Here is a 17009-nt window from a genome sequence, read left to right as displayed (position 1 = left end):
GCTCTGACCTTTCTAACTTGTGGAGCTGATCAATGTGAAGATTACCATCCTTCCTGCATGGATCAAGTGTAGAGTTTTGCTCTTTTTTTTATTTTAAAGGAAAACCTTTTGTTCAATCTTTGTTACGGTTTGAATACATTAATGCCATCGAAAACATCCTTACGTCTTGCTTTTTAAGTTGCAAGCCTAGTATTCTTGGACAAATGAGTTCTACTCACAGAAATGCCACTAAAATTATATATTCTCTACTACCTTGTAGAAAAATTATCCAGGAACAACATCAGATTGCTGTTTTCATTGGTCATGTATCATTTTAAAGCTATTTCTGGATTAAACCCATGAACTTACACTTCACCCTCATGACCTTTCACTGGGCACTGCCAAGGCATGACACTCCTGGCCAGAACTGAGGAACATGATATAAAATGCATCATAAAGCAAGGCCACTAGGTTTTACTGTACGACGATACCAGGAATGTGCTTGAGAGGCTGGCCATTACAAATGCAGCATATTCTTCATGCAAATCCAAAAGAGAAATTTCTTTCATCTCCTAGAATCAGGACTAGAGGGCTTCTCCAACGTGGTTTCTCTTCGGCACACCTTGAAGCTTGTTTCTGGATTGTCTGCCTCTTCTCTTGGGCTGCTGGAAAGCTCACAGACAGAACTTCCAGGAAGAAGAGAACAGCACTTCAAAGTACACTTGCCGACCTCACTCATACCTCCATCTTATTTTCCTTTGACTTATTTTTCTTTCTTATCCTAAGTTTACCTTATCTTGTCATACTGCATGCATCTTTGTAAGCCTTCCCTAATCATTTTTGGAACAAGGTAGGGTATAAATAAAAGTAAAGATATTATAGTCAGTGTGTATGCCTAATCCCCCTACTCTAGAGAGAGAGCTCTTGTCCGCAAGGGCTGTGCATTGCCCCACTTCAAGATCCCTACAGTGTCTAATGCTGTGCTTTTACTGCTAAATAAATATTTGGAGAATTAAATGGCAGAATATGTACATTTTGATAGCACTATGTTATCTGAATTATGAAATAAACAGTATACTAATGATTTAATCTTTTATCCTCCAAACAAATTCATGAGTGTGAAAGAATGCACGTCCATGATTTACTGTAGCATTAGTTATTAGAAGCAATCTTAAGGTCTAATGCTAGGGAAATGGTTAAATATATTGGTACAGGCACACTATCCCAAGTGATACATATATCAAAGTGAACAAGAGGATATAGGAGAATGTTCATCACACAGCATGAAATGGAAAAAAAAGTTGCCTGTGAAATGATAAATTTTTCATAAATACGTGGCTGGGCACATTCTCCCATTTGTACAGAAAAAAATGTCTGAAGAGCTATACCCCCCAAACTGATAACTGGTTGAGATTGAAGGTGAAGCCAGGGGAGGTGAAGGCTGGGGGAAGGGGCAAAGTGAACTTTCATTCTCTTGAACACTGAATGCTTGTAATGTTTTTTATAATGTGCAAGTGTCACTTTTGTAATTTAAAAATAAAAAACACTGAAGAAAACATTTAGAGACTTGAGGCTATAACGCATTCTCAAACCCTCAAAATGCTTAATGTCTTAAGGGTTTGTTCAGAGATACCGAACTGGGATACTCCAAACATTCTGTCTTTGGTCCAAGGGGCCCCTTCCTGCAGTTTAGCCTTCCTCCCTGTAGACTTTATCTTGCCCTGGATTTCTCCACAAATCATGTAAGAAATTGATCTGTTCAGTAACATTCATATAGATTGTTAAAAAATGAACAGGCAAAGAATCTTTCTCCATCAGAACATAGCTGTAGAATTTATAAGTCCTTAAAATAGCATGCAACAAATTATAAAGCATTTAAATTCATAACTGGCTCAATATTTTTACATGTATCAGAGCAAAACATGTTAATTGAGCAAGATGAGTTTGGGGAATTATGTCCCTAAAATGAAACACTTTGTAAAGGGGGCGTTTTTAATTCTAAATTTTTTATCAAATGAAAATTCCTTCTTCCTCCTCTTCCACTAAATAAATGCGTGCCAAATAAGGAGAAGTTTTCTGTGCCTTCAAAATGTACTTTTAAAAGTTTTTTTAAGCCTACTTGGAGAAAGCTAATTAACTTGACCAAGAGAGTTTCTCCATGTCCCCCAAATTTTAAAGTTAAATCAAAACTGGTGTATATATCTACCAACGTACCAGTTATTTCTAAGGTGACAATGGCAGGACACAGTGGACACCAACACAACCCAGGCCAGGATCCAATGTGGGCTCCAAGCCTGGGCTCCATGGGAACAGTCAGGTGGAGACTATATGTCTGAAGCTCAGAGATGATGTCAGAGAAACCAGGACTGAAAGCATTAGATAGAGAGCAGACAGCTGAGAAGAGGTAAAGTCAGACACTGAAAACATATCAACTAAAGTAAGAAAATCAGACAAGGCAGGGATGGGTCAAAGGAAGGATCCAACTAGGTCAGAATGTGGATGATAAAAGAAAGCAGTAACCAAGCAACCCAGGGGATCTCTGATACCTGTGTACGTTTTCCTCCCGGTTTTGTTGTATTTGTCCGCTGGTGGGGGTGCTGGGTGTTGGAGTCAGATGTTAATTATTATAAAAAGGAAATCAAAGGCCTGCAGATAGACTCTGCCCTTAACTAACATCAGGGCACAGCTAGTGGAATTAGCTCAAGGATGCTGGATGCTGCCTCACCTATTTCTCCAGGAAGCTTTTCTGGCAACCCCAAAGACTATGAATGATGATTCCAGACTGACTGTAGATCTTGAAATAGATGTCTAAGGAAGGCTTGATAATCTAACCCTTTTATAAAATGTAATGAGAATACTTTTCCAATTCACTGTGAGGCAAGCAGCCAACTTCCTAAGGAGTTTGATCAGCAAATGGGGTTTTGAAACAACACATCAGTCCACTTTTTCTGCAAGAACTTCTCAAAGCTGGAAGGGGAGACATGTGCCGCCTACCCACCCACTCTGCACTGTGATGCCCTTTGCTCTCCATCCAGTTGATGGAAGTGGCCTAAATTCATCAGCCAATTCGTTCTGGATCCGTTTGTCTTCTTATTTAACTTACAGAGAAAAATCCACTGCTCTAAGACACTACTTTCAACTCCAAGTTTACTCCTTCCACGCTTTCTTTTCCCTCAAGACCAACTGTTTTGCTTTGAAGCGGACAGAACTGGTAGGAAGTTCTATTTTTGCACCTGCCCATACAGCTGCCTTTCACTAATGTGAGTCCTGCACCCTTCAGACACCAGATGAGCTCCCACACTGCCCCCTGTCCCCACTGACAGGGGTCCAGCGATCTCCCAACCACTTCAATGCCCCCCCACCTTTTAGTATCTCCAACCCCAAGGCCCAGCCTGCTCCACTGTAACCTGTGTTTCCATCCATTAGCCAAATAATGGACTGTGATCCATTAATAGTTGATGAGTTTTTCAGAACACAGAATAGAAACAGAAATAGAGTAGAAACAGAAATGAAAATAGAAGCAATACACAGTAAGGGTAGGTATTGTTTCATGAAACCTGTTTCAGATACACATATACTTACTTATGCCCTGAGTCAATGTGAAAATTGTACTGTGCATTGTGTACTGTGTTGTAATCCAAAAATGCCTGAAACAAGCCTTTGTCCATCTCGTCAGACTGGGCCTGCTGCTCAGTGACTCCTTTCCCCACACCAGCTCAAGCTCTGAACAGACTGCCAGCTGTCCTCTTCGTCGGCTGTTTGCACAAACCTTGGCCTTTTAGAGTGACTCAGAAGCTCCCTCTCATGTAGCTACAGGACTGCCTTCTCCTTGAACAGACCAATGCTCTGAGCAAACACACACACCCCCACACCCCTTTGCTATCCTCTGCCCTCTTTTCAGGTCTGGGATCTGCTCACAGCACCTCCAACTGTCTCACTATGAATAACAAACCCAGAGCAGCAGGACTCTATTTCTTTGTATGCCACCTTTCATCTCCAGTGAGAAAAAACACCACCAAAGTCACTCTTGAAATATCTTAGATTTTCTTACAAAATTAAACCCCCTTTCCTGATGTAATGCGTTCCCTGGTGTAACACATCCAGTGCCTGATACCAACGCCAGGTGAATGTAGCTCATCCCTCCCGCTGAATTAAAGGCTGTGTCCCAACCTTGAGAACAGATGGCTACTCCACCTCCATGTTGCCATCTTCTTCCTTTCCCAAGGCAAATGGAAGGAGAGAAGGCACAACGAGGTGACTGTAGGAGCGTGGGGGCACCCTTTTCTCTCTCAAGGACGAGGGCACAAGCTGTCCAGCACAGCTCCACCCCTGGGCCTGCCCTTCCTTGTCCAACTGCCCACAGATCTCACTCTACAGAAACACTCGTTTTCTGTATCCTCCTGTAGAGCATTCAGTTTACTTTTCTCAGTCAAACTGAGTAGCCCACTTTTTAATCTTCCAAGAGATATAAATGAGCCCTTAATCTGCACGATGTGGGACATTCGTTTGAGAAGAAGGGTGTGGGGAGACACTGAGGTCTGAAGGTCTCTTATGAAGCAAACTGCTCCATTTCCTCTCCTACACAGAAGGCCAGCTATGAGGGAGGAACATAAACGTGGGGCATCGGTCAGAGCACCAAGGAGAGTAAACAGGTCTGAGAACTGCAGGACAGCTGCGCTAGGCTCTGAAGGGCAGGAAACACTCTCGAAGGGAAAGGGAGAAAGGGCAAGTCACATCTAGGGCACATTCCAGAATTCTCCTCTCAGCCCCACCACTTCCTCTCTGCTGCCCTTTTCTCATTTCCCAGTTAGGAATCCAGGGCTCCTTTACCACCTCTCTGGTCACCTGGTTATTGGGAGGATGGGCCCTCCTGCCCCTCCCAAGTCACCTTTTCCTCCTCGCCCACTCCTAGCTGCAAAAAGCTCTTAATCAATCCAGCACTGAGTTAACTTTCGGATGGCTCACTGCTCCGGATGCCTCTGTTTACCTTGCTAATCAGATGAATCTCTCCCCGATGGAGAGTTCGGAAAACGAAGGAAAAGACAGGCCAACTTTTGCATCTATACTCTAGGGTCTCCGTAGAAGGCTTGCTTCTTTGGAATCTACTATAAAGTTTCAGCCCCTTGACCACTGCCATTCCTAGGCACCTCGGCGAAGTAGACCGCTTGAGTTGCAAAGAGCCATTCTTCTTTCCAACAAGGTAAAGAAGGCTTAGAGTGAAAGGAAAAGGAACAGAAAGCTAATAGTGTAAAAAACCGTGACTCACTGAGCAGCTGGGTGTGAAGCATCCACCGTAGATAGGCAAAGCTCATGCAAGATCACACAGTAAGGATTCAAACTCTGGAGGGAGGTAATGTGGTAAAAAGGAGTGGCAGGGGTAGGGAAAAAAGCACCCTCAAAACATACTCAGGATCACACAATGGCATAAGAAGGAGGATGGCAAAAAGCTAAAATCCATGGCTCCTCAAGCCAAACTTTTAAATTTTCTAGTTGCACCCACACAATTCAAGGACAAGCTAAACAAGGGGAAAATTCTCTACTTCACATATAGCACATCTAAAGGGGGACTGGGATTCTCTACCATATAACCTTAACTGGCTACATGAAGAGAAAACTGTGTTCCAAACTATACCCTGTGCTCACACAGCAGTATCTCACTTGAAATACACAGTCTAAGATCCATTTTTCTCAACTCCATTTATGACTGGGTAAAGATTTTACTAAAGTGACAGGTTTTTTTCCTACTTCACACATCAACCCCTAACGTTCACACAGACTCTTCCAAATTGTCCCCAAATTGGAATCAGATTCATTTAAACATTATCAAAGGTCACTCTAAAAATAATTTTATAATTTCATATTACAATGTGCACCACATTCACACTCAGGCGCGTACAACTAAGAAAATACTGGCCAGCAACAGTGACCCTTTAATGAACTTAGGTAACTCAAAGTGCTTTCACTGAGGACGATAGGAAAAGGCTAGGATTACGGCTGCCACTTCATGGCTGGGTAAACCGAGGCACTTAGTTTAATAAACTTGCTCTCGGGGATACAATGGTAGAGCTGGAAATAGAAACCAATTCTCCCTCTGAGGCTGCGCCCCAGTCCCTCTCCCACTAGACTCTTCAGCACTCGGTAGCTAAAAATGGGACCCACTTGAGAACTGCAAGGGTAAATAAAAGCTTCTTGTTTTATTTAGCAGCGGGGAGGTGGGAGAGGGGGAGACTTACCCACCGGCTGCACCTGATCAGGTACCGGCCTCTAAGAAGCAAGCTTTCCCTGGATGCCTACAGCACCCACCCCTTTGAGCTGAGACCCGGGAGGCACCGCCAAGCAGCCCCAGCAGCCCGAATCACACAGCCCGGGGAACGCGAGCGGAACGCAGGGCGTCTGGGCGGCGCGGGGGCTACGGGCCCCGGGACACCATCTGCGCCCAGAGCGGCGCCGGAGCCCGCCGGGCCGGGAGGATGCTGCGCCGGCCGCACACACCTGCCGGAGCCCTCCGCGAAGCCCCGGGCCGCCTCCCGCGCCGGGGACGCCCAGCCAGCCTCCGGGCGCCGCAGCCCTCGGCCGCGCTAGGCCGGGGGCGGGAAGCCGCGGCACCCCCTGCCCGCGGGCTGCGCTCGGCGGCGCGGTGGAGCCGCGGGGCAAAGCGAGCCCGCCCTCCTCCCGAGCCCTCTCCGAACGGCGTCACCTGTGCCGGGTCCCGGGCGACTCGCGCGCGGGCGGCGGTGCGCCGGGCCGGGAGAGGGCGGCGAGTGGTCACAGGCGCCTGTTCATCCGGCCCGGCCCGAGGGCTGGCGCCGGCCAGAGCCGCCCCGCGAGATGCCTGGCGGGAGCCAGGGGAGCCGCGGGGCTCCGAGCCGCTGGGAGGAACAGCCGCGAAGGCTACCGCTGCCGCCGCGGCCGCCGCGCCCGCCCGGACTGCGGGCTCGGGTTTCCGCAGAGCGGCTCCTTAAAGGGGCCGCGGCGCTCGGACTCGGGCTCCGGCTCCCGGCGGCTCCGACCCCCGGCCAAAGTGGGCGGGGCCCCGAGGCCGGCGGTAGGGCAGACCTTCGGGTGCTGGAACTCGGGTCCCGGAAAGGACTCAAAAACGCGAACAGCCGAGGCGGGCTGCCGTGGGATCCTGGAAGAGCACCCCTCGCCGGGGACAGAGTGCGGTTCCTCGGCTTGCCAAAGCAAGTAACAAACACTAGCAGGCGGGGCAGTGGTCTGAGTCCGCTTCCGCAGCGGTCAGTACCTGGGCTCGCCACGTAACCAAAATTCTTTTCAGATTATGAGTTTACATTTTTCCTTAGATGCCCAAATTCTGCGTAAATGAAGTGCATGCTTGGATTACCAGAAAGGAGGTGAAAGGGCAATTGCTGATTTTTGCCTGCCACGTCTCGCTTGGCCGAAGTCCTTCGCAGTTTTCGGTTTAGGGCTACAGGTGTGTTCCAAACTGACTAGGGGGCGTGTGTGGAAGAGGCAAGTTCTTTGGGAGCAGCCTCCTCCGGAATCCCTTTAAAACACCACCTACACGCGGAGCCCCTCTGCTGTCAGGGTGGGAAAGTAGGATGTGGAATTTCTTGGGTGCTGACTGAGAATTCCAAGTTACCCAGTGCACAAAGTTTGCCATTAAATAGTAGCTCTTCTGACCTGTTAAATACGGCCTCAGAAACTTCCAGGTGTCCTGGATCAACAAGATAGAATTATTTTGAATCAAACAAAATAGTGAAGAAATACATTTAGGCTGTTATAAATTGCACACACAAAAAAAATCACAAAAACTTTTTTTAGAAAGAGCCTTACTGAGGTTCAATGTCTTCATCTCTATAATGGGGATAGTAATTCCCGAGACACTTCAGAAGAAGAAACTTCTGAAGTGTCTTGGGAAATGGACTCCAGACTGACTTAGAAAAGGCAAAACTCATTCCAAGCTACAGTGACAGAAACCTGCGCTGTAGTCACGCAGGAAGGAAGACCTTGCAGCCCCCAAGTGCATGTTCCCCTTTTTCTCTCCAAGACTCTCAGGACGTACCAGGGCACCAATGCCCTTTGACAACAACCTGTCCTGTCACAGTTGCTTCACAGTGTGCATAGTCCTTAACAACTATGGTTTGCCCCATCCCAGCCTATGAACTCACACAGGTATTTCATAACTATCCACAGGCAAGATGGTTGTAGGTGCACATCTGTGGGATCAGCCCCACAAGTACAGATTACACACGTCATCATCTCAGGAATCTGCATCAAGACTACCTCCTCCGGACTGTCTTGTGCTTATCTGCAGTGGTTGATAGTTGCTCTGTTCTTACCTGATAAACGATAAACGCGCCACGGTTATCTTATATATGCGTGTTCTCTAACACCCACAGCAAAGTAAACCCACAGAAATCCAGTATACTCTTGTCCCACCATACTCCTTCATGTTAGGCCTCTACAAATGCATCCTTAAATCTGCAGGATTGTTTTAGGATTATAGAGAGTGTGTAAGTGAATACATCAAGGACAAGGCCTGAGATATGAAAGGAATTCCGTAAATATTAGTTGAATTTTAAAGCTTTTAAGCTAATTAAAACTCGACTTTAGGAGGTAGAATACATCAACTGCACATTTTTCCTCAAATTTTTAATGTACCTTAATTCAAAAATATCTATTTTATTATTCATATTTAAATATTTAATTACTATTCTTAACTTTGCTTTACCAATACTCTTTTTCCAAGGACAGTTCCTCCAAATTCTATATTTACTACCTGAAGTTTTTCTGCATTTTTGAATATGAGGTCTCAGAGCTGGATTGCACTTTTTATATTTTTGTTCATGAAACAGTTCAAAGAAACAGTTCAGAGAAATGAAATTTTCCACACTTAAAAAGAGAAAAAAAATACTAAAATTCTTTTGAGGCAAATTTTCCTGATAAATGTCTGTTTCCAAAAATTCCTAAACTTCTAATTAGAGCCAATTGTTTGGAAAACTGAGACCAAAAGCTGCTTCTTCCTGAAATAACAAGATAATTAAAGCAAAAGTATTTTGGGGAAACTGCCTCAAGTCTCCATTCTGCTCGTTAATGAAGATGTAACCAAAATGGCACCAAACATTTTGATCAGAAAAGTTGATTTAGTCAGAATGAATAGCCCAGGCCCAACTTTTCCCTTAATTGGTAGTTTTAGTGTACTAAGAATTTTTTGTAAGGTTTTTTGAATAAATAAAGTACTTTCGTTTGTTTTTCAGAATTTTTCAAGAAGAAACTATTTCAAGATATTAACAGTGGTTATCTCTGGTGGGTGAGATTCTATGTCTTTTGTGTTCTTTTTGTTTCTCTTATTTTGTGATATTTTATTCCCATATTATATATGTCTACTTTTGTTTGCATTTTTATTTTTAATGAAAGTAATACATATAAGTGAAAATTCAAGTAGTTCTTTTTTTTTTTTTTTTAATTTTTTTTTTTTTGGGGGGGGTACACCAGGTTCAATCAACTGTTTTTATACACATATCCCCATATTCCCTCCCTTCCTTGACGCCCTCCCCTCGAGTCCCCCCCACCCTCCCTGCCCCAGTCCTCTAAGGCATCTTCCATCCTTGAGTTGGACTCCCTTTGTTATACAACAACTTCCCACTGACTATTTTACAGTTGGTAGTATATATATGTCTGTGCTACTCTCTCGCTTCTTCTCAGTTTCCCCTTCACCCCCCGCCCCCTCCCATACCTCGAGTTCTCCAGTCCATTCTCTGTATCTGCTTCCTTGTTCTTGTCACTGAGTTCATCAGTACCATTTTTAGATTCCGTATATGTGAGTTAGCATACAATATTTGTCCTTCTCTTTCTGACTTACTTCACTATGTATGACAGATTGTAGTTCTATCCACCTCATGACATATAGCTCCATCTCATCCCTTTTTATAGCTGAGTAATATTCCATTGTATATAGATGCCACATCTTCTGTATCCATTCATTTGTTGATGGGCATTTAGGTTGCTTCCATGTCCTGGCTATTGTAAATAGTGCTGCAATAAACATGATGGTACAAGTTTCTTTTGGGATTATGGTTTTCTTTGGGTATATGCCCAGGAGTGGGATTACTGGATCACATGGTAGTTCTATTTGTAGTTTTTTAAGGAACCTCCAAATGGTTTTCCATAGTGGCTGCACCAACTTACAGTCCCACCAACAGTGCAGGAGAGTTCCCTTTTCTCCACACCCTCTCCAACATTTGTTGTTTCCAGACTTTGTGATGATGGCCATTCTGATTGGTGTGAGGTGATACCTCATTGTGGCTTTGACTTGCATTTCTCTGATGATGAGTGATGTTGAGCATCTTTTCATGTGTGTGTTGGCCATCTGTATGTCTTCTTTGGAGAAATGTCTATTTAGGTCTTCTGCCCATTTGTGGATTGGGTTATTTACTTTTTTGGTATGAAGCTGCATGAGCTGCTTGTATATTTTGGAGGTTAATCCTTTGTCCATTGTTTCATAGGCAATTATTTTTTCCCATTCTGAGGGTTGCCTTTTAGTCTTGTTTATGGTTTCTTTTGCTGTGCAAAAGCTTTTAAGTTTCATGAGGTCCCATTTGTTTATTCTTGATTTTATTTCCATGATTCTAGGAGGTGGGTCAAAAAGGATCTTGCTTTGATGTATGTCAAAGAGTGTTCTGCCTATGTTTTCCTCTAGGAGTTTTATAGTGTCTGGCCTTACATGTAGGTCTTTAATCCATTTGGAGTTTATTTTTGTGTATGGTGTTAGGAAGTGTTCGAATTTCATTCTTTTACATGTTGCTGTCCAATTTTCCCAGCACCACTTATTGAAGAGGCTGTCTTTTTTCCATTGTATAGTCTTGCCTCCTTTGTCAAAGATAAGGTGCCCATATGTGTTTGGGCTTACTTCTGAGTTCTCTATTCTATTCCATTGATCGTCCTTTCTATTTTTGTGCCAGTACCATACTGTCTTGATCACTGTGGCCTTGTAGTATAGTTTGAAGTCTGCCATTTTTTCTTTTATTATTTCTTTACTAATTTCCTGCCTCCCATTTTCTCTGTTCTCTCTTTGTGAACTGTTGTTAGTAGGGTGTTGGGACTTCAATATTATTCTCTAGATTTATTGTCCTTTTATCTGATTGATCATCTATACATCTTGCTTTTCTATTGTCTAAGACAGAGGTTCTAAATTGGAGGAAGGGAGGGTTGATTCTCCCCACCCCACCCCAGCCACTTGGCAGCGTCTGGTGATATGTTTGGTGGTCACCACAGGGAAAGGGGGCATGCACTGGCCTCTAGTGAGTAGAGGCCAGGGAGGCTGCTAACCATGTTGCAATGCATAGGACAGCCTCCCACAACAAAGAATTTCCAGACCCAAATGTCAGTCATGCCAAGATTGAGAAATTCTGGACAAGAAGAATTACTTAACTTTATCTTCCAATCTTCTGAAGTTTCTATTTCAAACATATTTTTCTTTCCCATTCTCTGGTTAGCTCTTTTGTTGTGGGAACTCTCCATCAAAAAATAAACTCCTTTTTCCAGAAAAGAAATTTCATAATTCACAGAAGGATTGTGTTGGTAGTGGTACAGTCGGGGTGCAGTGCATGAGTGCAGGCTGGCTGTACGAGGTGGGGAAGAGACCCAGTGGTCCAAGAGCTTTGTAAACAACTTTGGGCAATCCTGCTTCTTCAGGTTTATTCCTGACCCCTGCCTTCCGTGGTACACTGCACCTCCAAATGCTACGTCTCCTCCAAGTACTTAGGTTAGCTTCTCTCCCACTTTGCCAAGTCAGTTACATTCGGCCTGTCATTTCTGTGGATGTGGAACGTGGTCACAGGGTGGGCAGACTGTACTTCACCATTTTGTGTAAGAAACTTGAGCATCTGTGGATTCTGATATCCAAAGGAGGTCCCGAAACCAATCCCCAAAAGATACCAAGGGATGACTGCATCTCTACTCCATTCAACTTCTGGCTTCCAAAATTTACTGAGATCTCTCATCTGCTCTGTACTTTTCTCCTGTCCTTTTTTTTCTTGTGGCTTATATCTTGTAAATCCCTTTGTACACTATCATTTTAGTTTTACTTTGCAAAGAATAAATGATTTTAAAAAATGGTAAATAACAGAGAGGAATCCAAAACAGAGGAAAGGGAAGCACATGGATCTATTTTTCTTAAACTTCTAACTTATTTTTTAATTGTGCCAAAATAGTTTCATAAATTTTTAAAATTTTTTATAAATTAAATAGATGTTACCAATCACTAGTTTACGTATGTGTTTATAACTTTTAGATCAGTTTGTTGAATATCTTTCCAGATACTTTTCCTTGCATACTTGCATATACTTTAGGATTTTTTAAACAACAAAATAAATTAAAACAGTACATATTATTTTGTAATTGCTCAGATTATTCCAGTCATTGGACGCACCATAATGTATTTAACCAATCTCTTACATTTATAGACTTTACTGTTGGACCAAATTTTCAGTTTTCCAAATAGAGTAAACTAGTAATGTCTGACTAGAAATTGATTCAAAGCCAGTTTCAAGTTTAATGGGGAAACACTGGAGAATTCCAGCTCAGATCAAGAGGAAGACAAGGGGGATGGCCACTCTTCCACTGCTAATACAGTGGTACTGGAAGTATCAGTCAAGGGTACTACTGAAAGAGAACAAGTAAAGACAATAACTATTGGAAAAAAAGATTTTAAAGTTTTAATATTTGTAGATTATGATTATATACTTGGAAAACCCAAGAAAATCAACTGAAAAAATATATAAACAATAGAAAATTAAGTATGGGAGCAGGATATAAAATTAATTTGTAGAAATCTGATATATAGATATATATGTATACATATAAATATGTACATGTGTGTATACATACATATATAAATATACATATATATTTGTATACACACACAATATCCCCTTACAAGATAAAAGAAAGAAAAGCCTCCACTTATAACTGCAGCAAAAAATATAAAGTGCCTAGGAATGAATTCAACAAAGAATATGAAAAACTTACATGAGAAAACCTTTAAAACACTCCTATAGGACCCAAAAGTAGACTTGAACAATGAAAAGATAGACCATATTCTTAAATAGGAAAAGTCAATGTATGTCAATTCTCCCTAAATTTTAATTTTTAAATTTATTGCAATGTCAATGAAAATACAGAGAGACTATTTTCTGGAAAAGGACAAGCTGATTCTAAAGTTCATATGGAAAAATAAACAGCAAGAATTACCAGAACTTTTGAAAAGGAAGAATAGCCTCCTATATATTAAAAAATACTACAGAACCTCAATAATGAGATACTTTTGGATAAGCCATGGGAATAGAGAGATTAATGGAATTGAATAGACAGTCCAGAAACAGACCCAAATAAGTGGCATCTCAAATCAGTGGTATAAAATGGACTTTTAAATAAACGGATAAGATCTGGAAAAAATAAATTTAAATCTATATCTCATATTGTATACTAGGATAAGTTCCAAATGGGTCAAATATTTAAATACAAACTGTGAACACACATGAATGTACTCTAAGAAAATATAGGTGAATTCTCTTCTTACCTTGGAAGGGGAAGGCCTCTCTGACTCAAAATCTAGAAGCCATAAAATATTAATAAATGTAACTAATTAAAAACCAAAACTACTACAAGGCAAAAACTAATAACAATAACATAAGCAAAACTGAAGCACAAATTACAAACTAGGGAAAAAAATATCTGGTACTCAAATCACAGATAAAGGGCTAACGTCCTTAATGTATAAGAAGCTTCTAGAAATCAAGAAGAAAAAAATCTGCCACTCAAAATAAAAAAAAAGAGATTAACAGACAAGCAACAGAAAAAGAAATATAAAAGTGACCCTTACACATTATAAATGGCCCTTATTCCTTAAAGATAAGCAAATTAAAACTTACCAACCTCATCCCGTACACAGATTGTTATTTTACTTTCTCAGTATTCTCTGACTTTGTAGCATTCGCTTCTTACTACATTCTCTTTAGATTGGCTCTACCCATCATCATTTTGAGAAAAAAATGGGAAATTTATGAAGCTATGTCTTATCTTTCAGTTCTATATCACAAACATTTTGTTAACACAGCAGATAGACCTTAACTGGATAACATTAGAGTGTTTATTGTTTATCAACATGTTAAAATCCATGCTTGCTGTTTTGAAATATGAAGAACCCATATATCAATATGATAAAAATCAGAACAAATATGTTGCCTATCTTTATCCTATAAACAAATATGTTTTTTAAGTAAAGTTGATAGTTATATTATTCATAACTATAGTTAAATACAATTTTAGAATTTAGAAATATTCCATAGTATAAACATCTCCTGCCCTAGCCTCATCCTCTGCAAAATATATTCAGTTCCAAAAGAATCAAATTTTTGTACTGATATAATTCAACTACTTCACTGGTCATATGTTCATATGCAGTAGTCATATGAACTATCCTAAAAGTAACTAAAAAGAAAAAAGAACAATTTTCATGACAGTACTGTTTTAATATACAAACATATTATCTCCCTTATATGTCCCAATCAAATTGATCTCCTAATGTCATTATGACTATTGTTCATGTGACAGTATTACTATAACCAACCCGCAGTATAAATCCTGTTCATCACTAACCAAAGTTCCTGTTTTAGGCACTCTATATGAGGAGTTAGGAGCATCAAGAATGACAGTTATAATTATTATTTATATAGAAAATTCACGTGCTACATTCAGATCTCCCACTTAATCTTGAGGTCTGCGTTCTTTGCATTTCAGTACAAACAAAATATTTTTGCCCTCCAGCAAGTAACAGTTTTGAAAATTTATCCACTGCCATCTCTTTTCAAAATACTTCTGTTATACTTTGCAATATACTAAGAAGACAATCTAGTTTTAATAAAAAAGAAGTCATCCTTTGTAAATTTATCTTCCACCAGGAAATGTGTGGTTCTAGTCACAGATTTTTAACTTCTCCTTGGCAGAAAATACAAGGTAAAAAATAATTTTTGAAAGACTGTGACTAGATCACATAATTAAGTATCTTCAAACTTTGTCAAATATATTCTGTAATAAAATGTGGAGTATCCCAAAATGCTAACATAATGTTTAATAGACAAAAAGTAGGTAAAAAATGAATTGTGAGGTCAGGAAAATTTTAACTATTAATACTATTTATACATAGCATATTAGAAACTATAATATCAATAATGAAAAGACCATCAGGATAAGGAAATTTAATTTAATCTATGAATTCTTCCTCCAATCAAATACAAATCAAGCATTTCACAAAAATAATGTATATACTGCGTTGAAATGTCAAAATTTTTAGCATAGAAATTATTTCTTTTGATGTAGATATGAAATTCACTTTTTCTCCAAAAGTGAGGTCTTCACAATTTGGATGTTTGGCAAAAACCAGTTTGCAGAGGGAATATTATCTGCAATGGCTGTCCATCTCTCTGCATGGCTAACATGATCCACCAGCAGCTGGAAGTCACCTTTGACACCTTTCTCACCCCATAGAAGCTTTAGGATCTGCGTTAGAGCAACTGCCTCCAAATTAGCCTCCTTTGTTCCAGTCTTATTCCCACATCTTCTAATCTACCTTGATTCCGCCATCAGTAAGAAAACAACAAATATTTTCTGAATTTAGAAATAAATGAAATCACATATTCACCCAAAATCCAGCTGAGTTCTCGACAAGTGCCTAATTATCAAAGCTGACCACCAATAGAAGAGGTAACATTATGGTATATCAGAGTTCAAAGCACAATTGAGAGTCTCACAACTGTGTTCTGCAAGTTTGATCACAGAACACACCTGGATTTTAAGTTGGTTGAAGACAACGTTTCTGTCTTCTCCACCTTTGCACCTTACACTGCATCTTGCAAGGTGAGAGTTCTGCATGTGTTCTCCCCATACCTATTTCCCCCATTTTCTTAGCTTGCCAAGGAACTCGGTTAAGAGTTGGAAGTTCTGGGACTTCCCTGGTGGTCCGGTGATAAAGAATCCGCCTTCCAATTGCAGGGGATGAGGGTTCGATCCCTGGTCAGGGAACTAAGATCCCACATGCCACAGGGCAACTAAGCCCGTGCACCACAACTACTGAGCTCATGAACCGCCACCAGGAAAGATCCCGTGTGCTACAACTAAGACCTGACACAGCCAAAAAATATAAATAAATAAATTTAATTAATTTAAAAAAAAAAGAGTTGGAAGTTCTATGGCTAGGGGAGAGTCTAAACTGATAGTCTATATTCTAGAACGGAAAGGGCAAAAGAACAACATGTTTTCCCTCATTTTTTATCCTGAGCAATTACCTAAAGGTAATAAAAGGGAACTCAAGTGATTTAAAGAACTGCTTTGCCTTTCCTTTCAGAGCTGCTACAGAGAAACTGCCCTCTGGTTTATACAGGAAGTGCTGAACCAGATGGATGACATTTTACAAACTATCAGGATTTGGCTTTTAACACAGTTTTATGCACACAATATTCTACTAGTACAGAAAGGGAAAGTAGCCCCTCTAATACATCAATGTAGAGGTGAAAGGAACTCAATTTCAATTCACTTTGTCTTAATCCAAAGTATTAACTCTTTCAACAAAGAATGCATATTGTAAGAGAATCACGGAAAGCTTTTAAAATTGTATAAATTATGATTGCAAGTCATACAAGAAATTCTTAGAAAAAAGTAACTATAACCAACAGCTAACACCAACTCTCTAGATTCGACATTTACTATATTGATTTGGAAGGGAGAGGAGACAAAAAAACAAATAGAACTAAAGTTCAAAGCCATGTGTCTCCTCAACATTTAGATGTATTTTTTGGTAGATCTGCCCATCTTTGGTTTGTAATGACTATTACAACAGTAAAAATCAATCATTCTCTGAATTTGGAAATCAACATATAAATACAAAGAGTCAACTGATTGACAGGCCTGCTGCCCTTCATCACCAGAGTTCAGCCCTCCCTCTAGTTTTCACAGAAAATTATCTCCAAGAATTTCATGATTTTCCCCAACTTTACACACCATTAAAGAGATTT

General features: G+C 40.8%; 1 protein-coding gene across 11 annotated transcripts in view; it reads right to left on the bottom strand.

Annotated features, from left to right (window-relative positions):
- Positions 1-17009, bottom strand: part of TLCD4 (TLC domain containing 4) — a 114856-nt gene that overhangs the window by 66377 nt on the left and 31470 nt on the right. The window contains exons 1-2 of one of the 11 annotated variants that reach the window (XM_057718246.1): positions 13520-13536; positions 8109-8279 (exon numbers count right to left, since the gene is read on the bottom strand). The exons of 3 other annotated variants lie outside the window; for them this stretch is intronic. The gene's annotated coding sequence lies outside the window, so the exon portion shown is untranslated. Of the gene's footprint in view, positions 1-5245; positions 5320-6212; positions 6625-6676; positions 6951-7035; positions 7144-8108; positions 8280-13519; positions 13537-17009 lie in introns of those variants that run through there. 7 more of the 11 variants (XM_057718256.1, XM_057718266.1, XM_057718216.1 and 4 more) reach the window with 7 other exon arrangements.

Source organism: Hippopotamus amphibius, chromosome 1 (genome assembly GCF_030028045.1).
Source record: "Hippopotamus amphibius kiboko isolate mHipAmp2 chromosome 1, mHipAmp2.hap2, whole genome shotgun sequence".
Taxonomy (NCBI): Eukaryota; Metazoa; Chordata; class Mammalia; order Artiodactyla; family Hippopotamidae; genus Hippopotamus; species Hippopotamus amphibius.
The sequence above is the reverse complement of the archived record's forward strand: the minus strand, read 5'-3'. Positions and strand labels throughout refer to the sequence as shown.